This window comes from Lipotes vexillifer, unplaced genomic scaffold (genome assembly GCF_000442215.2).
Source record: "Lipotes vexillifer unplaced genomic scaffold, Lipotes_vexillifer_v1.1 scaffold317, whole genome shotgun sequence".
NCBI lineage: Eukaryota > Metazoa > Chordata > Mammalia > Artiodactyla > Lipotidae > Lipotes > Lipotes vexillifer.
This window is the reverse complement of record NW_006782029.1, coordinates 1,811,375-1,837,099: the sequence shown is the minus strand read 5'-3', so window position 1 is coordinate 1,837,099 and position 25,725 is coordinate 1,811,375. Positions and strand designations below refer to the sequence as shown.

Here is a 25,725-nt window from a genome sequence, read left to right as displayed (position 1 = left end):
GGAAAGAATGGGATCCAGGAAAACAGAGAGGAAGGGGAATTGTGCCATGTATCAGAATCAGCAGGTAGATATATGGTATATTTTATACGTAGCATATTTTGTACTGTGTATTCATATATATGTGCCATATATGTATATTATTGTATATGAAATTACATACCATTGATGACACACTTCCTCCCAGTTCTGTTTTTTAGGCTGTCATTGTTTTGCAGTCAGTGACAGAGAGAGGGGGAGGAGAACCCATTATTCCCATTCAGACCTATATGAAAAATATAGGAAACAACACACTCTGTTTAGCCCCCTCACTCTGTGGATGATACTCTGCTAAGTGTTCTTGAATATTCTGGTTGGTCTGATATTCAATACAACTCTAGGAATATTTTCCCTACTTTATATTTGAGGAAACTGAGGCTCAGGGAAGTTAAGTGATTCCCCAGCATCACACATGTGTCCTGGCAGAATCTAGACTCAATGCGGAAACCCATATCACATATAAATAATTATTTACCTTCCATCCTCTGTAATTCTCAAGCTCTTTGTTTTCTTCTTTGGTGCTTTCTGAAGATCGTTTTTCCCTGGTTGACTCCTAAGTGCGCTGGCTACTCCACCTTTGTGCCCTCTTCAGACTCTCCTTCTCTTTCTCACCCCAGCCGCTCCGCGGCATGTGGGATCTTCCCGAAACGGGGCACGAACCCGCGTCTCCTGCATCGGCCGGCGGACTCCCAAGCACCGCGCCACCAGGGAAGCCCATGATTACTGTTTTTATATCTTTTATCTCTTCCAAACTGAACTCTCCAGGAGAATAGGTTTGGCCTTTTCTTTTTTCACCTCTGTATTCTCAGAACTATCATATATCCGATGTAGAAATATGAAGTTTTAAAATATAACCTGGGACTTCCCTGCTGGTGCAGTGGTTAAGAATCCGCCTGCCATTGCAGGCGACACGGCTTCGATCCCTGGTCCGGGAAGATCCCACATGCCGCGGAGCAACTAAGCCCGTGGGCCACAACTACTGAGCCTGTGCTCTAGAGCCCGCGAGCCACAACTACTGAGCCCACGTGCCGCAACTACTGAAACCCACACGCCTAGAGCCCGTGCTCCACAACAAGAGAAGCCATCGCAATGAGAAGCCCGTGCATCACAACGAAGAGTAGCCCCTGCTCGCCACAACTAGAGAAAGCCTGCGCGCAGCAACAAAGACCCAGCACAGCGAAAAGTAAGTAAAATTTTAAAACATAAAATAAAATATAAACCACTGAAATAAATGAATGATGAGAGTGATGAGTAGAATTTATCATCCATGTTTCAGTATGCCTTGCAAATTAAAGCTACTTCTTTTTGTAAGAATAAACAAATGCAAGATGTCATCTGGGGGAGAGTTTCATAAATTAAACAAGAAAATAATTTGAAACAATATAGAGGTAAGCATATCTTATTACATTGAATACACTATAAACTTGAACATGATATTATACGAACAAAACTATTTTGAATACCATACATAGTATGACTGAGATAAAGTAGAAGAATAAATAGATGACTACATTAGAGCCCTTTGCACTTTAATCACTATCATTTTGACTCCTGGTCTGATCATTTCTAAATCTCTACTGTATATGAGTCTAGTTCTGACACTTGCTCTGTCTCTTCAAAGTGTGTTTTTCACCTTTTAGTATGGTAAGTTTCTGTTGAAAGTTGAACATGATGTATGGGGTAAAAGGAACTGAGGTAAATTGGCCTTTAGGGTGAGGATTTACATTTATCTTGCTAAGTGGTTGGCTGTGTTTACTTCTAGTCCTGGGCTCTGTTTCTGCCCTCTTTATTTTCCATATCAGTGATGCTGGCTTATCCTTTGGGATTGGTCTTCTTGAAAATAGATTTATTAGACCTGTTTGACAAGTAACCACCATAGGTGACAGGTCTATATCTTGTTCACCATTTTATCATTAGTACAGAGTTCATAATAATTACTCCTAATAATTATTAACAAAGAGTATTCTTAGATTTTCCATCAGACCTCCCATCAGAAGCTTCTACTGACCTCGCATCAGAACCTTATATTGACGTACTTATTAAGCATCATTAGATGATTCAGTACATTTCTACTGAGCCTCTTGGTTCATCATTCTCCATCTCACAGGGAAGACGTAGGCTGGTGAAAATGTAGGGCATAGGATGCTAGATAAAATTAGCCTTCTCTGCTTTCCTGGTGTCAGAGTCTTTGTAATGTTATACGTTCTTTTTCCTTTAGTATTTCTCTGGGCAGGGTTTGTCTTGCTACTACTGAATTACTTCCTTTATCATCTCGAGTTGAGTATCTTAAGAGGGAAGCAAAAATGGAAACATAAAGGGCCCATACCACGATTTTCCATAATGTTCCATACATCATTGATTTGCTTCTCCATTCAACTTTCTTGGAAAGCTGTCCTTGCATTTGATGTACTTAGGTAAAAGGAAAACGAATGCAAATCTGACTATGATGAGAGTGAAAGAAGTCAAGTGACTCCCCAGGTGAAATAATGACAATGGAAGTTCTTCTCTTGTTACCCCTTCCAGTGGCTCCAGTATGGGTTCTGCTGATTAATTTCAGCAAATCAGCTCTCACTAGGGTCAGTTCTATCTGTTTCCCTTGTAGTGGATGGTTTCAAGCGCAGAGCAGCTTACTGACATTCAACATCATATTCATGAAAATAATGATACATTATCACTGTAAGTGATTAAATGTCAGGATTTAAAGTAAATCAGATCTTGAACACTGATATGAGTTTTCAATACATCAAATCCATGAAATCTCTTCAGAAGCAAAAAATATTTCAAAAAGGGAAAACAATGCAGAGAAAAAAATAATCCACATCCATTCTAGCTTCCACCCTATGTCTCTCCTCCAATTCAGACGGCAAATATCTCAAACCTATTTTCTGTGTATATTGTCATTCCCTTCTCTTATTCATCCTTCCACATTCTCCACTATGGTTTCTGCTGATTAATTCTACCAAACAAGCTCTCACTAAGTGGCCAATGCCATCTCTTTTCCCAATGTAGGAGCACTTTCCATCTACGTTTTCACGAATGCATTGAATCTGCTAAGCAGTTTCAGTCTTTCAGACATGGTCTTCTCACCTTTCTCTCTTGTCCTGTTAACATATGGCCATTCCCCTTGCTTTCCTTTGTAGCGTTCCCTCCCTTTTAACGTTAAGGTCTTAGTATTCAATTTTCAGTCCTTTTCTCACTGGATGCTCTCCTCCTATTTGATCACTTCTTCTGTTCCATGCTTTACACTTCATGGAATTGCTTATAAATTGCCATCTCCAGTATCCAATGGACATTTGCACTGAAATGTCTACTAGTTAACTATAGGTAATATCTACTGCTTTAATTTCTATATCCTCGCATGACATGATCCACCTTCTGCTGGGGGAATTCCATTTTCCCACCTTCTCACTGTAGCACTAAATTTAACTGATATTAATTTCTACTACAGATTAGTACTATTTTTAAAATAATTAAACTTAATTGTGAATTAACTGATTTTTAAAAAATATTGATTTATTTATTTGGCTGTGCCAGGTCTTAGTTGCGGCACACGGGATCTTCAGTGCTGAGTGCAGGATCTTCATTGCGGCATTCGGGATCTTTGGTTGCAGCATTCAGGATCTTTTAGTTGCTTGCGGCATGTGGGCTCTTAGTTCTGGCATGCAGGATCTAGTTCCCTGACCAGGGATGGAATCCGGGCCCCCTGTATTGGGAGAGCAGAGTCTTAAACACTGTACCACCAAGGAAGTCCCTGTATTAACTGATTCTTGTTTTTAGGTTACTTTCCTTTAAAAAACGCAAAACAAAACAAAGTTACCCAAAGCAGAATTGGATTAGTTATGTTCACCTCTAGGTCCTGAGGGCAACACACGACCTGGCTAGAAGAAGTCTATTTTTATTTCTAACGTGAAAATCGTAATGATGGGTCAAGGAATTGTAACATACATTCTTTAATCAGGTTGCACATTCAGGCTTGGTGTTTCTTTCTTTTTTTCTTTTTTTAGTGGTACACGGGCCTCTCACTGTTTTGGCCTCTCCCTTTGCGGAGCACAGGCTCCGGACGCGCAGGCTCAGCGGCCGTGGCTCACGGGTCCAGCCGCTCCGCAGCATGTGGGATCTTCCCGGACCGGGGCACGAACCTGTGTCCCCTGCATCGGCAGGCGGACTCTCAACCACTGCGCCACCAGGGAAGCCCCTTGGTGTTTCTTTTTTAAAGAAGAAAAACAAAACAAAACTTGAAGCTTTCTCTAGGAATAATTTAATGAACAAAGAAAACTCATAAACTGAGTTAATACAAAATATATATTTTTTCTCTTAACCACAACGTATACATGCACATAATATTATGTAAATAAAAATAATTTAAATCTTTATAAATAGTGAAATAAATATTAAAATAGATAAATAAATATTTAAGTAGATAAGTAAGTAGATCGATCAGCATGGGCATCTGTGAGGGACGAGTGCCTGTAGAGTAGAACATCATGTTGTTTAATATTCCTGAAAACACTTGACAAATTAATTCAATTCAGGACATGATGAGAGCAGAAATGAGCGTCTTGGCCATGGCAGCACAGGTGGAAGTGTGGTCTCGTTAGTGAGAATCATTTCCGTGTTGAACCAGGTGTGTGTCAATCCTTCCTCCTGAGTCTTTCTGGCAAGTTTGTTGATGAAGAGAAGGATCTCATGACTTCTGCTCTGACAATCTCCCAGGCACAAGGGCTGTATTTCTTCTCTTGCAGATAGACAGTGATTCTGTGGAAGTATTTCCTCACAGCCAGGATGGAGTCCTCCTTCAGCAGGGGAGTCCCTTCCAGCCCCGCCTCCTGCATCAGACAGGCTTGCAGGTCAGTGAGCTGCTGATAAAGTGCAGTGCAGAACTTGTCCAGGAGGGTCTCATCCCAAGCGGCAGCCGAGCCCTCTGTGCTGAAGAGCTGGAAGGTCTGCTGGATCATCTCGTGGACGACAGCCATGGCTTGAGCCTTCTGGAACTGGTTGCCACCAAACGCCTCCTGGGGGAATCCAAAGTCATTTCTGTCCTTCAGGCAGGAGAAGGGGGAGATTCTCCTCATTTGTTGCAGGAGCATCAGGGCCCTCGTGTTAGCCAGGCTGTGGGTCTGAGGCAGGTCGCAGCCCAGAGAGCAGTTGGAGTTGCAGCTGAGCAGCACCAGGGCCAGGAGTAAGGACACGGTTGGGGCCATCGGGGACCCTGCAGATGCTGCCGGGCTGGCTGAGGTGGGGGCTCTGTGAACCCTGCTCTCTGGGTTCTCTGAAGACCTTCCTTCAGGCCTGGGTCTTAAATGGGAATGGATTGGTTTCCATTTTCTGAACGTTCCCTTTTACTTTCTACTTCTGTTTTTGCTTTTCATTTTGCACTCTCTAGAAGGGTTAGGGCAACATTTCTCAACCTATTTTTTCCCCATTATTGCCTCTTCGCCTGCCCACAGAGCCTTTTTACATAGTTTTTTTCCTAATTGCCCCCAGCATGAAATTTTGATACACAGATATAGTGTGTATCTATTTTTGTACTTCATGGGTATCTTTACTTTATACGTAGACAGAGAAAGTGCAAAGCTTACTGTTTGTATTCTGTGCAGGGTTAAGAATGACATAAAATTGAAAGCTATAAATTAAGTGGAAAAGCTATTGAATTTTGTTATAATTTATGACTAAGTTTGCAGAATGATTTTTGAGGTAGGATATTTACTTATATAAATAGTAATGTATCAAATTACATACCCATATAAAATTTATATAAATACTTTATAATAATACCAAGGTATAGATATACTTAAAAATCATTTAAAACTGCTCAAAATCATTGAAAATCTTAAATTATTTTCTTAGTATTTATTTTTCAGTAATTTAAATTTTGCTTCATATCAGAAAATAATTTTTAATTTCACTGGCTGCTAGATATTCATCAGATATTATCAACATTTTTTTCTGTTTATCATTTGCCATAATTATGGATGTGTTGAACAACTTTAGTAGAATTAAACAATAAAATATCAGAATCTTCCCTGGAACCCCGAACAGCACGCTTCTCTACGCGGTCGCAAGAGGGTGCAGGATGTCTTTTGATCGGATGTGTTAGGGAAACGCCCACATCGGAGAGTTGGCAGGTTCCGCGGTTTGGGCAGCACGGGAGGGAGTGGATCGGGTTCTCACGGAGCAATTTTATACTGATGTAGTAGTGCGAAAAAACCCTTTCATTTTCGCGGTGCTGAGTGCTGCAGAGGAAACCTTAATGCGGCCTCGCCAGCGACATTTTTGTCTGGTAGCAAGCCCGGAACCTTGCATTTTCTGGGCTTCCCCTGAGTTTTGTGCTTTATTTTCGCACAGAAACTTGAGCGAGGCCATTTTTGGGAAAGAAGCCGTATTCTGAGGCGTTTGAAGCTGGGAAGGGAGTTGGGGCCGATTTTACAGATTCGGGCTCGTTCTGGCGCTGTGCTGCGACGGCTCAGAGAGAGGGGAACGCGGCGGCGATGGGACGACAGGACGGTGTTGGGGACGCCTTGGGGGTGAGTCGGAGCGCGGCCACCACCGCGGGAGCTGAGCGCGCCTGTAGATGCTCTGGGACTTCATGGTGTCTTTCAAGGATACAGCGTTAAAGTGGGGTAGGAAGTACTGAATAACTGAAAAGTGGGAATATTTTAAAACTCACAGTATTTTTTAATATTTTAAAATTAGATTTATATTATGTTTTATTTAAATTAAATATTTTAGAATTTTTTACATTTTAAAATATTTTCTGAAAATATTTTAAATATTGAAGGTAGGGTATTAAAATATATGGTTGTTAAAACACAGCATTTTATTAAACTATTTAAACTATAGTTTCTTTATACTAAAACAAGAATTTAATATAATTTTACTTTCCTAGCTGTAATGGAAGCAAACTCATTAATATTTTCAAGACTACTTCTTTACCTGTTTGAGAGACAATTTCTTGTGACTCTGTGACAGTCTTAAATAATTTTTATTTAACTCGAGTTTCTGAAACACCTTTCTCAGGACCCCAGCTCGACTGTAGTGTAGAAAGAAGAGTTAGTGTCCTGTTCAAGCAGTTGAGGACATTGACCAGGTCTGAGCTTCTCATTTTCTTTGGTAAGAATTTTACAGACTAAACAGAAATTGCCCAAATTTCATTGGCAACGTGAAGGCTTCCTCTGTAAGACTGTCAGCGTCATCCAAATGCAGGGTCATTTCTGTCTTTATTTAAAATTTTGACATTTTCTTTAGCATGTATGTTGTGGCATTTTCATTTTTATATATTGCGTTAAAGTATTATTTATCTTGATCACTTAGATTTGGTGCCTTCTTACATTGCATGCTTGAGGGAAGCCCTCCCTTTCTTTACCCAAATAGCCAGGAAATAGCTTTCAAAGTAATGTTGTGATCTTCCATAGCTAAAAATATAGGAAAATCCCATTTCTCGTCACCCTCTGCCCCATCTACATTTTATAACCTATATCCTGGTCTCTATAACCTTTATTTTTTTATTTCGTTTATTTATTTATTTATGGCTGCGTTGGGTCTTCACTCCTGTGTGTGGGCTTTCTCCAGTTGCAGCAAGCGGGGGCTACTCTTCCTTGCGGTGCGCAGGCTTCTCATTGCGGTGGCCTCTCTTGTTGCGGAGCATGGGCTCTAGGAGCTCGGGCTCAGTAGTTGTGGTGTATGGGCTTAGTTGCTCCATGGCATATGGGATCTTTCTGGGCAGGGATTGAACCCGTGTCCCCTGAGTTGGCAGGCGGTTTCTTAACCACTGCGCCACCCGGGAAGTCCCTCTATAGCTTTTAAAAACATCTTTGTCTCAAAGTAATATCACCAGAGGTGGTCTGAGACTAACTAAGGATGAGGGAAGGGACTGTTTATCTCATTTATACTATTCACAGAGCAGCCATTTTTCCTCGATGCTGGTTTTCTGCAAATGTTTCAAGTGCTGTAGGATTTCTCTCCTTAATGTACCAGGCACTGCTCTAGGCCTGAAAACTTGGGCTTTGCTCCTTCACAGTCCTGCAGGCAACCCCTCTCCTAGAGTTTGCATTTGGGGGCCTCAATACACAGACCCCTGACAGTGTTAAGGGAGCGGCAGTCAAAGTCTCTCATGGCGGGGCTGATCATGGACTCTACAAGTTACTATATGTCACATTAATGCTAAAGGCAGCTATGTTCACTAAATTCAGATTCTCAGACTATAATATGCAAACTTCACTTCATTTAACCTTTATATTTGCCTGTGTGACAACTGCTTGAATTGTCTCAAGTTTTTAGAAGAGAAAATCAAAGTCTGATGTCAGTTAAATTCAGGAGCCACAGATTTTGTCAGAGTGGAGCTTTCTGCTGCTCCCAGGCCCTCCTCTTCATCAGCTCTGAGTTCTGTTCCTCAGCTGCACTGAGCACGTGGTGCTTCCCTCATCCTAATCCTGCCTCTAGTGTCTGCCCTCCCTGCTCCCTGGAGGGCAGTCACCACCCCTGCCTTACTTTCCTAACAATCCACATTGCCAAGCACATTGTCACATATATATGTGGTGAGTACACTTTTGGTGACAGAAGGAAGAGAATGGTATGAATTAGCCCTTGGTGTTAACATTTATGCCACTCTTATCCATAGACTATGTCTGAAAACATGAGCTATGACTCCTGTAAAGTCATGTAGAGGAATTCAAATCTAATGTCTTAACCCCTTAAAGAGGAAATGGAGAGAGGCGAGGCTAGTTGTATTTTGGTGCATTACAAAGCGTGAAAATAGAGTAAAATATCAAATCTCTAAGTACTCTTATTAGAATTCAAAAAGAGATAGATTGAGACTCAGGTTTTTATTTCAACCTTGGGTCTCATTTAGATGAATACATCTTATTGGATTGATAACTCTTTCATGTTCCAGGAGTGTGTTGAATTTCCAGTGTAATAAAGGAATTAAAGTTGTGACATTCTATGTTGCCCATAAATGGAAGACAAATTGCAAAAACGTGGAAACAACACTGGGATAAGTAGAGAAATGACAATCCTGGCCTATTAAAGAATCTCATTTGCAGGCAGTTACTCAGAGCAACTGGATACAGGCTCCCACAGCCAGACACCTGCATCACCAGGCTCACCGGGGCCTGCCACCCTCCTCACTGAGGATGCCCAGGATGATGTTCTCCAGCCCTGTCTGCACCCTTAGCTGTGACCAGCCCCAAACCATGGACGGCTAAAGCAGGAGATCTTCACAGTTCTACACCTAAGGGGGAGAATCTTCCTTGTTTTCCTGCCTGAAGGACAAGAATGTTTTCAGGTTCCTTCAGGACAAGCTGGATGACAGTTGGTTCCAAAATGCTCAGGCCGCCTCATTCTCCATGAAATGATCCAGCAGATCTTCAGTCTCTTCAGCCCAAAGAGCTGAAATTCCTACTAGGCTTGATCGCCACTGGGAAGATCTAGAGACCAGTTTGGTGCAGAAGATGGAGAGGAAAACACCCTACTGGGCAATGAGGACTCCAGCCAGATTTTGAAGTACTCCTTCCAAAGGACTAGGCTCGATCTGAAAAGAAAGTCCATAGCTGCTGTAACCGGGACACTATCAGACTGGAAGTTGTGAAAGTCAGTGTGTGCTTTCCCCGTATGTTCAACATCAGAGAGAACCCAGGAGTGGGAAAGGAGATTTGGACCCAGTCTTCCACAATGGAATCTTATCTACTTATAGGTAGCCTCAAGCGTGTCAATATTCACTGAGTTCAGAACTTTTTCTTTGCTTCAGTTGTTAACTGCATTGAGTCATCTCAGCAGATTGTTTTATGATAGTAAGAGGAAAGTATAGTTTTGAATTTTTATTTGTAATAATTAGAATTTATTTCTCTATGTTGTTTTACTTACAAAATTTATTCTTCATATTATTATGTGGTCCTTTGTGTCTTGTTCTGCTTTGCTTTTGGGTGCAAATGGTGTATTCTATTTTACTTTTAAATTTATTTTATTGAAGTATAGTTGATTTACAGTGTTGTGTTAATTTCTACTGAACAGCAACCTGATTCCGTTATAAATATATATACATACTTTTTCTTATTCTTTTCTTCATTATGGTTTATCACAGGATATGGAATGTAGTTTCCTGTGCTATACAGTAGGACCTGTTGTTTATCCATTCTCTATATAATTGTTTGCATCCACTAATCCCAAACTCCCAATCCAACCCTCCCCCTCGGCAACCAACAAGTCTGTCTCTATGTCTTTGAGTCTGTTTCTGTTTTGTAGATAAGTTCATTTGTGTCATATTTTAGATTCTACATATAAGTGATACCATTATGGTGTTTGTCTTTCTCTTTCTGACTTACTTCACTGAGTATGATAATCTCTACTTCCATCCATGTTGCTGCAAATGGCATTATTTCATAGTTTTTCATGGCTGAGTAGTATTTAAATGGTGTGTTTTATTTTTCAATTTTTTTAAATTAATGTTTATTGGAGTATGGTTACTTTACAATGTTGTGTTAGTTTCTACTGTACAGCAAAGTGAATCAGTTACACATATACTTATAGCCCCTCTTTTTTGGATTTCCTTCCCATTTTAGGTTACCACAGAGCATCCAGTAGAGTTCCCTGTGCTATAGAGTAGGTTCTCATTAGTTATCTATTTTATACGTAGTATCAATAGTGTATATATGTCAATCCCAACTCCCAATTCCTCCTACTTCCCCCCCACCTTGGTATCCATACATTTTCTCTGCATCTGTGTCTCTACTTCTGCTTTTCAAATAAGATCATCTTTACCGCAAATGGTGTGTTTTAAATGTTAGGTCTTCTCATACTCTTAAAGAGATAGGAAGTGTCCTTAAACCTTTAATCTGCCTTAAAATCCAAAAGGAATGTAAATAGTTTTGTTCATTTCATTGATTTTGAAAATATTTTGAAGTATATCTGCTCCCAGTAATTTTCTTGTGTTTATGAATATATTGGTCAATAAAAGAAAGATATTACTTTCTTAGTGGAGCATTCTGTCAGAGAAGACAGGCATTAAACAGTAAGAAATTAGGTAGGAACCCTTTTCAGGGCTGTGATGGAGACGCATAAGGCACTATGACAGGTTATAGCAGTGGAGATTCAGTTAAAGGAATGCTAATACGGTGAAGGGAGAATATAGGATACTGGGAGCATGTAGGATTGCATGGGTCAAGGAAAGCTTCCAGAGGAAGCAGTTGGTGAGCCAGCATCTCAAGGGTCTGTAGGAGTTAGCCAGGTAATTAACTAATGGTCAATTTTGGACATATTATGTGGAAATATTCTAGGGTAGCAGGTACATATAAGTGCTTGGAGAGGAACAAGTGTTTGGAGATGTGACCCTGGGGAAAGACATGCATGTGGAGGTCACAATCATAGAGAGGACATTTGTAACTATTTGGGAGGTTGAGAGTGTATGTGCAGAGAGGATGAAGTGTGGGACTAGCACGGAATTTTGAGGAACACCAATTCCCTAAGATGAGAGGGAGCAGTCAACAAAGGAAGGAGAGGAGGAGGGGCAGAAAAGCAGAGGATGGTGGTGACACAGAGACCAGATGAGCATCAGACCTTAAGATGGAGGGCGTGGTAACAAGTGTCCGATGCTTCTGAGATGTCAGCTGAGGCTGCCTGACAGTGATCTCTGATCTCAGTAACATGTAGCTTATTATAAATCTTGGCTGAGCAGGAGAACAGGGAGGATGAAGCCAAATTATAACAACTGGAACAATGAGGTGCATGTGAAGTTAGGGACAGATATTGCAGAGAATGCCCAAGATGTTTGGATGTGAACAGAATGACAGAAGCAAGATAATAACCTACAGGTGGTTATTAAGAAATGGGCATATTTAGGATGAAGAAGATGAAAATTAAGCATATTAATATTGATCAAAACTAGACAGTAAAAAGGAAAATGTTGATACAGCAGAGAGAGGAGGTAACTGATAAAGCATAAGCATCTTATTGTACTAAGGCCTTCTCTACTTTGCATCATGGGAATCTCTCCCAAAAGCTAAACCTTCTGGAATTCTCCCTCTGTTTGCTCTCACAGAGGTTTTGCACCCTGGTTCAGTGAACTGTGGTGAGGCTAGGGATGAGTAAGAGGTACTTTCTTTTTTCTTTTATAAAGTGATATGTGGTCTAAATGTGAGAATGGAAGTGGGAATGGAGATAGGCTAAATGTCCATCTCTCTTCTCAGGCCAATCAGTTCTATGCCAAGCTTGATGGTATTAAAAATCTGCTTAATGAAATATTTAAATAAATTTGAACACTTTTTAAAAAATATTATCTTCTGAATAATTTTTAAAAATACAGCTGTTTGATACAGGAAAAACAAACTTTTCCTTGTCCTGTCAATAAGAGCATTTGGATAATTGGTAGCTAGGATTTATTATTAACACCATGAATTAGTAAACTCAGAGAAACATTTTGTTTTATACTTATGACAATCATATATTGATTAAATATTATATATGTCTAAACATTTATAATAATTTTAAACTTGTATAGAAATATATTGTACTACAGATCTTCAAACCAGTATATTACAAAGTATAAAATCAAAAAATGTTTAAACATTTAATGAATTTGGATTCACCAGTAAATCCTTTCTTTCCTTATTAGCCCCTGTCTGATAGATATTACACATCCACTTTTGGATTCAATTATATATCGGTTTACTAAGAAACCAGGAAAAATGACTTCCTGCCTTAATATTTGTCCCTGAGCAGATTAAATTTTAAAAATATCTTTTTCCTGGCATATTCAAAGATAATAAGAATATAAAAGAAAAACAATTCAGAACCTGGAACCAAGTAGGTTCTCTTCTTCATTAACAAGTTGACAGGAAAACTCAGGAATTAAAGAAAAAATATTTTGATTCTCAAGATACTGAAGTTCACTGACTTTCACTGGTACGTGAAGTTAAGCAAATTGGCTAATTTCACTGCCTCCTTTCTGATTGGTTACTAATTAAAGGAATGGTTGATACAAATATTTAGACCAAGCCATGGTTAGGGAACAGTTGGTTAAATGGTTTTAAAAAAATCCAAACTTTTTTCAAATAATAAATTACAATAAAAATTATGTTAGATATTTATTTGGGATTATCCCTTGGGAGGAACCAGACAAAGTGTATTCTTTCTTGTAGCCTCATTTTACTTCTTGCTGTTTCCTTTCTCTCATCAATACTCCCCGTCAGTTATGATTTGAACTTGAACTATTTAGACACAATCTAACTAGTGTATTATATGAGCTAAATGACTGATGCCATGCATCTTAGTTCGGACTGCTCTAAAAAGGTACCAGAGACTGGATGGCTTATAAATGGCAGTGTTTTATTTGTCAAATAAATAAATTTTATTTATTTATTATCTGTCGCCTGGAAGTCTGAGATCAGCATGCCAGCAAAGTTGAGTTCTGGTGAGAGCCCTCTTCTAGGTTGCACACTGCCAGCTTCTCTTTTATCCTCACATGGTGGAGAGCAAAGAGAGGAAGCAAACTGTCTTGTGAGTCTCATGAAGGCATTAATCCCATTCATGAGGGTTCACCCTCATAACCTCATCTACTCCTAATAACCTCCTAAATATCCCACCTCGTAATACCATCACATTGAGGGGTAGGGTTTCCATATATGAATTTTGGATACACACCCACATCAGTCTGTAAAGCGGTGATAAGAAGATCTGAAGGTATTGTGTTTATGGCAAGGATTCATTAGAATGTATTTCATCTTGACATTTATTTGAGGATAAAGAACACCTTCCTTGATGCTGCCCTTACTTTTAATGACACATTAAAACCTGTACTGATTATTAATTAAATGTTACAATGCTACTGTGAACATGATTACCAAGGACCTGCCAGACAAATTCTGCAGACTTTCAGTCTTTATCAAAAATGATGATGACAGCAACTACAAATTCCTTAGCCCTTATAGAGGACTCACTTAATCTTTCCAACATGGTTGAAACTGAGTTGTTAATATTCTAATATTCTCGTTTCCAAGAGTCACCTGCTAAGAGTTTATATGTATAAAACAATCTAATAAGTAAATGGTAAGTCCAGGTTTCACAACCTAGTAGGTCATATTCCAAATTCCACCTCCCTATCCACACCTTAGACATCTGTGCAAATGGTATGTATTGAACCATAACTTATTTTTGGGAAAGCCCTATACTTTTCTCATAACATATTGATATTCCTTTGTTGTCTCATACTTCGCTGTTACAAATTCTCTATATTTTCATAAGTTTATCGTCCACCTACAGATTTGTAGATACGTTGACCAAATTACAAAGTATCCTGATTATTTTACATAATAAACAAAATGAAATTATCAACTGGTAATTATTTCTGATAGCCTTAAATGTGATCAACAAAATTAATAATTCTAATTATTTTAAAATAATCATACTTAGCACAGGGAACTCTACTCAATATTCTGTAATAACCTATATAAGAATCTGAAAAAGAATGAATATATGTACATGTATAACTGAATCACTTTGCTCTACACCTGAAACTAACACTATATTGTAAGTCAACTATAATAAAAATTTTTTTAAAAATCATATTTAATTGCCCAAGGATGATTCATATAGATTGTTCAGTTAATCCTCACCATAAATTTATGAGCTGCGTGCTAGACAAGACCCTTGAGAGTTTTGACCCCTGCACCAGATTGGATTACAAACATTTCAAGGAGTCCTCTGTAGACAGCACCAAAGCTCTAGTGGATTCAGGCAACAAATACTTAACGCTACCAACTTACATGAGTATGGGAAATGATTGGAAGAATATAAGACGATGTATACTAACGGGTAAAATGTGAGGGATGGAGCAGAGCATCCCCACGGCCATCAGCAGCGAGATCAGGAGTCCAGAAATTCAGCACTTCACCTGGACCACCGTGAAAGGGAGCTCAGGTCCTCCGCTAGGCAAAGCCCTCAAAGCTGCCTTCGCTGCGCCCCAGCGGCCGGGAGGGGGCGCCCGAACTCGCCCCAACGGACCGACGGGCACCGCCCACCCAGCGGGACCCGCTTCCGGATGCAGCTCCGCGAACTCCGGCGCAGCGCCCGCGGGAAGAACACGGGTGTCGCCGTCGGCAGGAGCCCCGGCCCAGGAAAGGCGCCGCCGGGCCCCAGGGAGCGCGTGAGGCCGCGAGAGCAGAGAGGAAACTTCCTTTTCGGGCCTGACTGCGGAGGGGAGCTTTGCCGCGGCCTCGCAGTCTTCATTTTCTGCAGCTGCCTCTGCGTCCACCCTTCCCTTCCTGGTAGGAGCTTTTAGCCAGACCGGTTGACGCCGGTGCCCATTTATGCAGGGATTGACGGCTCGAAATCAGAGCATGTCGTGGTATGTGTTCAGATTAAGACACTTTTCTATGGAGAAAAGAAATCGGGGAAAGGAGAAACGCATCTACATTCTGGAAGGGAAGCTACTAGATATTGGGACCCTCCAGTAGGAAGACTTGGGGACAAGGCTGAGACTTAAAGGAGCCCCGTGGGAAAGGGAAAATGTGATATTAATTAACCTTTAATGTAAATGGTTAATTTCTCGTCCAATGTTTATGTTGTTGAAAAAAAATTTTAACTTAAAAGTATTAAACTCACACTGTCTAAATATTTTATTTATGCCAAAAGAAGATTTTATTTTAAGTTCCTGGCTTCAATGGAAGCAAAGTCATCAGTAATATTTTCAGAATTACTTCTTTGCTTATCTCATTTCAATTGAGAGAAGGCCGTATTTGGCAGTCTCGTATGACCCAGTAACTGTCTTTAATAATTAATCTAAAGTTACAAAATCTTTTGGTCCTCTCATTTGTTTTACTTGGGGTTTTTTTGTTTGTTTGTTTGTTTGTTTTTTGGCTGCATTGGGTCTTCTTGCTGTACACAGGCTTTCTCTAGTTGCAGTGAGCGGGCTTCTCATTGCGGTGGCTTCTTTTGTTGGCAGAGCACGGGCTAGGTGCACAGGCTTCAGTAATTGCAGCATGTGGGCTCAGTAGTTGCCACACACGGGCCCTAAATCTAGCAGGCTTCAGTAGTTGTGGTGCGTGGGCTCAGTATTGCGGCACGCAGGCTCTAGGGCTCACAGGCTTCAGTAGTTGTGGTGCACGCATGGACTTAGTTGTTCCGTGGCATGTGGGATCTTCCCGGACCAGGGATCAAACCTACGTCTCCTGCATTGGCAGGCGGATTCTTAACCACTGCACCACCAGGGAAGTCCCCTCTCATTTGTTTTAAGCAAGTGTCTTCTATTAAACATTCAGCTTTATTATAGTCACGGTTTTTCATTGTAGAATTTTATTAACTTCTTCAGAATGTCATCTCATATGGATACGTTACAAAAAACTTTGTAATCTGTATCAAGATGCTTTTAATTTCAGCATAGTGTAGATTTAAACTTAATATAACATTTTCTACTTAATACATAACTTCTGTGCCAAAGCACTGATTGCATTTTGTTTTGATGCCCACTAGAGATCCATAGGTATTTTTAATCGAGTGTTTGGTACAGCCATGAGGATATTTCATTTGCGAGTAGAATTTAAAAATTTGTGTGTATGCTTTGTACAGTGCTAAAAAAGATAACCCTATTTTAACTCACAGAGGTAGAATTTTTGCATAACCAAGTTATGAGCTGGGCAAGGCACAAATGTGGCATAATCATCTTTTGGGTGAGCATGAAATAATGGTTTTTACACCTTGTGTACACCCGTCACAGTAACAACTATCATAACTATGTGTATATGTCTCTGATTATAAAATGTACTCAGTTATGATAACAGTTATGAGTTGTATTCTCATTAAATAGAGCATGTAACATAAGATGGTACATTCAATGGAATATAGTATTCTCATTATCCCTATTTTAAAGCTGAGAAAAACTGTACAATAGGAAAAAGGAAGCAGTTGCTCTAAATCATGCAGGAGGTTGAAGGAAGACTAAGGAGATGCCTGGCTAACAAATTTACTGGTCACAAGAGTAACCCACAAGAGAAGATGGAGGAAAACTGTAGTTTTCAAACAGTTTTACTGGCACAACTATCTTAAGCTTATTACATTTATCACTTTTATTAACAACCCTGAGGACCAATAATATCCCTAACATTGTGCAGGATACTGGGTGGTAATAAGAAGTGTAGAAGTGCTCCTACTCTGGGGAGTAAATCACAAGCATTTAAGTGACTCTCAGTTACAAGGCCTTGGGTGAGTATGTGCACAGGGAAGGGTGGGGAGAGGGGTTGAAAGTAAAGGGCAAGACCTTGATCTTGAAAAGTACAGGAGCATAGAAAATTATTAGAGTAATAAAAGCTGAAATGTCTTATATGAAACGTAGAAACCATGGTAGGATTTTGGGGAGTCAATTTTAATTAATTAACTCTGGCTCATTACAGTACGGTTTGTAACCCCATGTTCAAATCTCAGCCAGACCTCAGTCCATGGTGGTAAATAAATGATGTGCTGGGATTAGATGAGATGCTTTGACACGTTGCAAATAGTCAAATATCAAGGTTCTAGCTTATGTCTACATATTGACATTTGATTTATTACGTTTGATTTATAAAATATGAGTGGCGTGCATGTAAGTATCTTAATAGGCAAGGGAGACAGAGGAATGTAGGCTGGATTTAAAGGTAATATTTACAGAGATAAATAACCTGAAAAGGTGCATGGAGGAAAGAGTTTTCACAATAATTAAAGGCCTTCCCACTCTTTCTTAGGGTCACTTTCAGCCTTTAGCTTTTAGAATTAGCAGGCAAATTCTTCAGGGAAGTATCTTAAAGAACTGGTAGAATAGCAAGTATGTCAGAAAACACCAATAAATGTGTTAAAATATTTTTGTCAGAAAACACCTATAAATATGTTAAAATATTTTTAACACATCATGGGACACAGTGAAAAGTCATCCACCTTCTTTTTCAAGAAAAATAAACTCCTGGTTCAAGGATTTTAAATGGGTTCAATAAGAAAAGAAATTCAGATAAAAAAACAACAATGGATGCATAACAAATAAAATATCAGTAAAATAAATAGGAGGCATGTTAATGGTTAATAAATCATATAAGTAGAACTTATCTAATAATTCAAGGATGATTACAGCATAGCTATTAATATAATTCAGTAGATTGAAGAAGTCTTGTGTTCAGAATGCAGAGCTTTACCAAGTTCTTGGATGAAAAACCTCAGTGGTGTAAAACTTAGATTGCACTCAGACTGGCTGTGAGAGAGGAGCAGAGAGTGATGTCATGTACTTTAACCTGAGAACCTGGAAATACAGAGTTGCCATTAACTGATTAGAGAACAATGAGAAAGGACGGGTTCTTGTTATTGTTTTTATTTATTTATTTTTTAAGGAGAGTTAATTTTGAATAACATAAATGTGAGATGATTACTAGATACCAGCTGTCAAATAGGCAGTTGGGTATATCATTCCAGAATTTATCTTTGGAAGACGTGAGTATCACGATTGTTTTTCAATCCCTGAAACTAGATTAGATCAGGACTTATTTCATGAGTTTAAACTGGAAAGAATTCTGGGCACAGAACACAGGAAAGGCACTAACCTTTGTGTCACGAATGAAACTCAGAATGGGCAGCCAGTGAGATGGGAGGAGCACAATGTGAGTGTGGCTTCTGGGATCCAATTGAGGGCACAACAGACTATGTGTCTTTTATAACACAAAGTTTGTATAAAAAAATGAAGAATGAATTTCTTTAAAAAGGTGAAAAAGTGACGATGCAAGAGCAGTAGGTGCATTGTGTATGGATAGGAAACTCACGGGGACTTCCCTGGTGGTGCAGTGGTTAAGAATCCGCCTGCCAGTGCAGGCGACACGGGTTCAAGCCCTGGTCCGGGAAGATCCCACATGCCGCGGAGCAACTAAGCCTGTGCACCAGAACTACTGAGCCTGCACTCTAGAGCCCACGAGTCACAACTACCGAGCCCATGTGCCACAACTACTGAAGCCCACACACCAGAGCCTGTACTGTGCAACAAGAGAAGCCACTGCAAGGAGAAGCCCGCGCACTGCAACGAAGAGTAGCCCCCGCTCGCCACAACTAGAGAAGGCCCATGCACAGCAACGGAGACCCAACACAGCCAAAAATAAATAAATAAATAAAATAAATTTTTTTTAATACAAAGGAAATTAACAGAGGAAACTTGAATTTCCAGTGGACACTGTCACTTATCTTAGTGTGCTCGTCTTGAAGCTAAAGCCTCAGCTCCACAGCTATTCTTCTCAACTCTGCTCTGCGATGCTGGGGCTCCAGTTCTTTTGACTACATTTCTCCTTTGCCAGCAGATTTTTTTCTTCTCAAGTTCTTCCATACAAGTTGCAAGGAGTGGACTAGAAGGCTGGAGGAAATTTTTCTGTTTTCCTGACTAGACTGTGACTAATAACAGCGACCATCAATTAGGAAAAGGACACCTAATGGTTGCTACTAGATGCTATCTGTCACCTATCAGGTTGGCAAAAACTAAAAAGAATGATAAGATTGTGTTTTGGATAATGTGTGGGAGCACATATAAACTTATATGCTCTTGAATATGGATCAACATAGCCATTTTATCGTGGAGAATTGGCGGTATGTATTTGCATTGTGTATGTATTTTGACCAATAAAATTGACTGATGGCACCTTCTTCAGAGAAAGACTTGTTTGGGTATAAGACACCTGCATGACACTTGTAGAAGTCGCTCCTCTGAAAGCACTAAATCATGGGAAGGACTGGCTCTAGGATGTGACATTGCCAGCAATTATGGACCTGGGACTTTATGGAAAAGAGACTAAGATTAAACCTGGGAGAGCCCAGGATTGGAGAGCAAAACTTTACATTTCATAACTCCTGCTTTTTTCTTCCTGCCTCTGCATTGCTGCTGAAAGACCAAAAACCAAAACCAGAAGGTATTTTTTATCCTTCTCATGCTAAAAAAGCAACAAACAGTATTAATGAAAAATACATATGACTATCTGCATTGATATGAGATCTCTTTTGTTTCCATTTTATTCACTTTTAAGGTAGATCAAAGTATCTTCTACTGATCGTTCTTTCTCAAAAAAGTTTTACTAATTCCCAGGAAATCTTTTAGAAGTATAATAAAAGATATACTTCTGTGTATAGAAGTATAATACACAGAAAATGCAAGTATCTTCAGCATACAGCACAGGGAAATTTCACACACTGAATACACTGTGAAACTAGCACCCAAGTTAAACGTAATAGATTTTGCCCAGGACCTAGCACGTTTCTTATGTTGCCTTGCAGTTGCTACCTCAGAGCAGCTCTCCTTCTCCTCCCTGACGGTAGCCACTCTGTGACTCTAACAGTCCTGCTTATTTATTTCTGACAGACACACTTTTATGCCTCTCGTGTATATTTACTCATTGAATCCTGAGAATAATCCTGTGAAAAAATACTGCTGTTGTCCCCATACTAAAGATGAGGAAACTAGGGAGCTTAGTGTTTGTGTTATTTGTCAAGGTCACACGGCTCTTAATAGCAGAGCTGGGATCCAGTGCCCTGAACCCTGGCTCCTTCTCACAGAGGTTTTGAAAATCCTAGAACTCTCCTTTAACTGTGCTCTCTTCCTGTGGCTTTCACTCTAACAGAAACCTTGAAGCTGGAAACCTGCACAGAACCAGAGCAGCTGTGTGGCTGGTCAGTGAGTTGGAGGGACTGAAGGTATGTATAAGGGATGAATGGTTCAGTAAAGCAGGACCGGGCAGAAGGCGGGAGGAAGGTGCCGGGATCGGCCAGTCAACACCATATGTCACCAGCTTCCCTCGAGGAGACGACTCCTTCCCACAGGTATTTGCACCGACCACTCTTTCCTGGTGGTATAAATCAGTTACACCTATGACATCAGGACTAACCATTCTCCATAATTTCCAGGACTTCCCTCAATTCCATGGAATTCCACCTTTTGACAAGCATTTCCTGAAAGTGGTAGGACTGTTCCAAAGGACAAAATGGGCAAATACTATTTGGAGATAGATTCATATAGAAAAAAATAAGGATTTAGGTTTTCAGAATAAAAAAAAAACTCAAGTTTTCTTTCATAAGAATTGAAAAAAATAAAACAAAATGCAAATTTAGTAAAATAGAAAGGTGAATATATTTTCTAAATTTTAATACAGTGTACACATAAAAATATCTTTTACATTAAAATATAAATAAATTACAAGAATAAATATATAAATATAAGTAAGTAAACAATAAATAACATCAGGCAGTCATCTCTTAAGGACTGATGCCCTTAGGGCTTAATAATTTTAACATATACTTGTGTATTATTACTGACAAAATACCAGCTGAATTAATACAATAAATTCTGGGGTTAAAGTTGAAATAAGAGCCTTCTGAAATGACTAAAGACATGTGTGCAAGGGTGATAGGGCATCTTAGTCAATGAGAAACATTTCAAGGTGACCCCAGGTCTCCATCCATAATTCTTATCCTTTCTTGCAAGTTGGTTGATGAAGACAAGGATCTCATGATTTCCACTCTGACAGTTTCCCAGGCACAGTCACTGTATTTCTTCTCTTTCAGGTAGAGGTGGATTCCCTGGAAGTACCTCTTCACGACCAGTGTAGGGCCCGTCACTCCCAGGTCAGTTTCTTCATCTCCCATCTCCTGCACCAAGCAGGCGTCCAGGTCCTCCAGCTGCTGATGGAGTCCAGTGCGGAGTTTGTCCAGGAGGGAGGTGTCCCAGGCGGCAGAGGAGCGCTCTGTGTGGAAGAGGCGGAAGACCTGCTGGAGCATCTCGTGGAGGACAGAGGTGGCCTGGGCCTTCGGGAGCTGGCTGCCATCCACCACGTCCTGGGGGAAACCGAAGTCTTTTCTGTCCTTCAGACAGAAGCGAGGGGAGATTCTCCGCATCTGGCCCAGAAGCATGAAGTTCTTCTTGCTAATCCGCACGTGGTTCTGAGACAGGTCGCAGCCCAGAGATCCACCAGGGCCGTAGCTGAACACCACCAGGGCGGTCAGTAGAGAGAGCACGAAGGCCATGGGGCAAATGAGGCTGCTGCTAGCCTGGCTGAGACGGGCGTCTGGGGGAACCTTGGGGGTAGGTTCTCTGATCACATCCTTTCTAAGCAAGGCCATTAAATAGGGAACACAGTAATTTTCATTTTCTAAACATTTCTGTCACTTTTACTTCCTTTTTTTGGTTTTCATTTATGTATTCTCAGTGTCTAAGAAGATGTTATCAATCTAAACTATTAATTTTGCACTTTTCCCAATAACTTCTGATGTGCCCATCCAAATGGATATTTATTATTCAAATGAGAAATGTCTTTGTGTTAAAGTCAGAAATGCTACAGGTATGTAGGTACATTCTCTCTCTCCTTCTCATGCATAAATATTGCTTTTCTCTGTTCCAGGAACAAATTTTTAGCCATGACCTTAGTCTCCATTTTTACTGCCTTACTTTATATAGAAAGGCAGGCTTCCTCAGCCCTATGGTTTCTGTACTTTTTTAGGGATTTACTAGACCACCTCTGACAATTAAGCTCTCTGAAGCCAAAGAGGGGTTTCACAGCAGAGGCTGATGATTATAATTGAATTAGCTTTTTAATGTTTCTCTTCCTTCACGTTCATACAGGTCCATGTGGTTATGCTTCAGGGGACCACAAGGTCAGTACTAGTACCCTTTCTTTCCACCATTTTCTTACTGGAGACCTAGTCCTCCACAGGCTGGGCCAATACTCCCACCAGGAATACTGGTTCTTTTCAGAGAATATGGGTGTGGAGATCCTAATTCCAAGAAAATTATATTTTCCCAGCAACACCTCAGTCACAAGGGAGAGATCACATCTAGTCACACCCTCTCCTCTAGAGTGACAGAGTCCCCTTCCTAACCTGGACTCCCTGCCTGAGGGCATGCTCACCACATCCTGAGGACTTTAAAATCTCCTTTCTGTGGAGGGGCTTGTTTATTGTTGGGAATATAGTTCATCTTCCAGGACCCTCACCCTTGCCCCTGGAGTGTTTGTGTGAAGGACCCTAGTCCTCAGTGGTGACCTCCTCCCCTGCTGACCCATGTCCTTAGGTATCAGAAGTGTCAGCAGCCCTCAGATGCTGAGAGCAAAAATGTGTTTTCTCTAAGGTGGTGGAGGAGTTACCCAGTTCTAATCATTTCACCCTGAGTAAACAAATAATTTTTATTTTACCAAATACAAATTTTATTATTCAACTCTTTTACTAAAACTAGTGAACATTTGTTACACTCAAAGTTTCTGAGCTGGGGGCAGAGAATTCAGCAATGGTGTTGTCTCTCATTAAAGCTTATGTCACAGAAACCAGTGAGGTTCAGTTGTTCATTCAGTCACTTGATGCCCCTGGGCTTCTCCCTTCCTCTGTATCTGTCTCCCTCTGAGAATGCAGGGCAGCGAGGCCCAGGATTAGGTCAGAGAGAAGTCGCCTTCTTTTTTTTTTTGCGCTACGCGGGCCTCTCACTGTTGTGGCCTCTCCCGTTGTGGAGCACAGGCTCCAGACGCGCAGGCTCAGTGGCCATGGCTCACGGGCCCAGCTGCTCCACGGCATGTGGGATCCTCCTGGACTGGGGTACGAACCCTTGTCCCCTGCATCAGCAGGCGGACTCTCAACCACTGCGCCACCAGGGAAGCCCAGAAGTCGCCTTCTTTCCTCTACTTGTGTGCGATTCTACATTTAAAGTTTTGAAGTTTTTTATAAATTATATTCACGTAGTGACTTATTGGGCAAAATTTGTCTTGCTGCTCCTAATTAGTTCTAATTCATGGTGAGGTAAGAGCAATACAGGGAAGTAAAAAAGGCAGAGGGGCTGCAGTCTCTATCATTTTCAATGCTTTAAATTTTTTGTTTCTCATTGCTACTTTCTTATAAAGTAAAATTCCACAATTATTTTGTAGGTGAAAAGGAAACTAATGTAAGGTGAAAATCATGAATGTGAAAGAAGGGAAGTGATTTTCCACAGGCACAATGACATATTCTAAATTAGCAAAATTTAATACAGCATAGTTGGGGCAGGATAAAAGCCAATATGAATAACAGAAAGGCTGGAAAATGGCTGCTTCTGCCAGAAACTCAAAGAAGACCAAGTCCTGGGTTAACGGACTGCCTTCAGCTTTGCAAGACCAGGCACCTGATTTTTCTTTCATCTAATCGATACGTGATTATTTTTGAAGAAAGAGGGAAGAAGTCACACCGATCAGCTCACAAGCAACTGGCAACCAGAACCCAATGGCTAGAACACTAACCCCTGTGGCAGGATCGTGGAGATCAGCCTTGCTGAGCATCTGTCTAGTTGATGAATCCACTCAGGTAATAAGAAGAGTGCTTTGAGAACACTAGAATTAAAAGGAAGGGAATTAGATGATGCCAAATGATACTGATCTTAATCTGGATAATAGTAATCGTCATATAAAAGTAGCAACTGGGGCCCTGATGGTCCAGTGGGTAAGACTCCGAGCTTGCAATGCAGGGGGCCCGGGTTCAATCCCTGATTGGGGAAGTAGATCCCGCAAGCATGCCACAACTAAGAGTCCACATACCACAACTAAAGATCCTGCATGCCTCAACAAAGATCCCATATGTTGCAACTAAGACCCGGTGCAGCCAAAATAAATAAATAAATATTAAGGAAAAAAAAAGAGAGAAACAGAGTCTTTGCTGAGAGATGTAGGGAATATGTTGAAAAAAAAAGTAACAACTGAATTTTATTGCTTGCTTATAAGGAACTAGCCACTTTCTAAGTTCTGTTAACTTGGTCCTCTCAGTAACCGTAGTTTGATCACACTCACACAGCTGGAGACAAATATCAATCTGGACAGATGAACTATTCCAAACGTACCATAGATACAATGGCAAGCCTTAGTGAGGGGCTTTTCTGTGATTTGTCTGAAAGAGCCCATTAAAGGAAGTGAAGGGTGGAAAAGAACATGATATTTAGGAACCAACTAAATCATCAGAGGGAAGATAGCGAGATGACAAAGGATCCTTAATTCCACTTCAGATGCCAAAGGATTGCCGTCGCTTGTTTTGGAGGGCTACACAGGGTGTGGTCTGTCAACTGAGCTGACTTTATGTTCTAAGCAAAAATAGGTAAAATCCTTATGAAACAGAAAGGAGTGGATTCTTCTGCCAATTGAAGGAACAAGTCTAAGATTTTATGAGTGATTTCTTCAACGAAATATAGTAAATAACTTTATTAATCCAAGAACAGCAGACTTCTGGAATCTATGTATTTTTAACTCTTGAGTTTTGCGAGTTTAAGAACAAAGTAAAAGCACCTAACGATTTCTAGCCATATGAGCTCTGACGTTTCTTCTTCAGGATAACAACTAAAAAGTCACTCGCCATCTGCCTCTACAAGAATGAAGTCACTAGTCACTGTAGTCCCTGACCCCAGCGTGCCCTGTTAGGAGTTCAGGGTGGAGATGAGGAACGAGGCACTCTGTGCTCTGGGAAAACTGAAAGAACAGGCCAGTAGGTCGTTAAATAATTTCCCAAGAAAATTTAATAAACGCAATTTCTTGCATGTTCTCTGTATGTAAAAAGCCCTAAAATCATTAACAGAGACATCTGTTCCTCATGACTAGCAGTAACCTTCTACCAAGATGTGTCCTTGATTACACATATCCCCTTGACCATAATCACGTATATACTGACGTCCCCATTATGTCCTTGGAGCGGTTCGTCAGAGCTGACTGAGAGGCTGTCCTC

The 25,725-nt window shown here is 40.5% G+C and overlaps 2 pseudogenes across 2 annotated transcripts; both read right to left on the bottom strand.

Annotated features, from left to right (window-relative positions):
* Nucleotides 1–4,655: 4,655 nt before the first annotated feature.
* Nucleotides 4,656–5,242, bottom strand: LOC103069181 (interferon alpha-1 pseudogene; annotated as a pseudogene). Its single transcript, XR_014368626.1, has one exon. The product of XR_014368626.1 is annotated as an interferon alpha-1 pseudogene (transcript).
* Nucleotides 5,243–21,441: 16,199 nt separating this feature from the next.
* LOC103068895 (interferon omega-1 pseudogene) lies at nt 21,442–22,192 on the bottom strand (annotated as a pseudogene). The gene has a single exon (XR_014368625.1). The product of XR_014368625.1 is annotated as an interferon omega-1 pseudogene (transcript).
* Nucleotides 22,193–25,725: the final 3,533 nt, after the last annotated feature.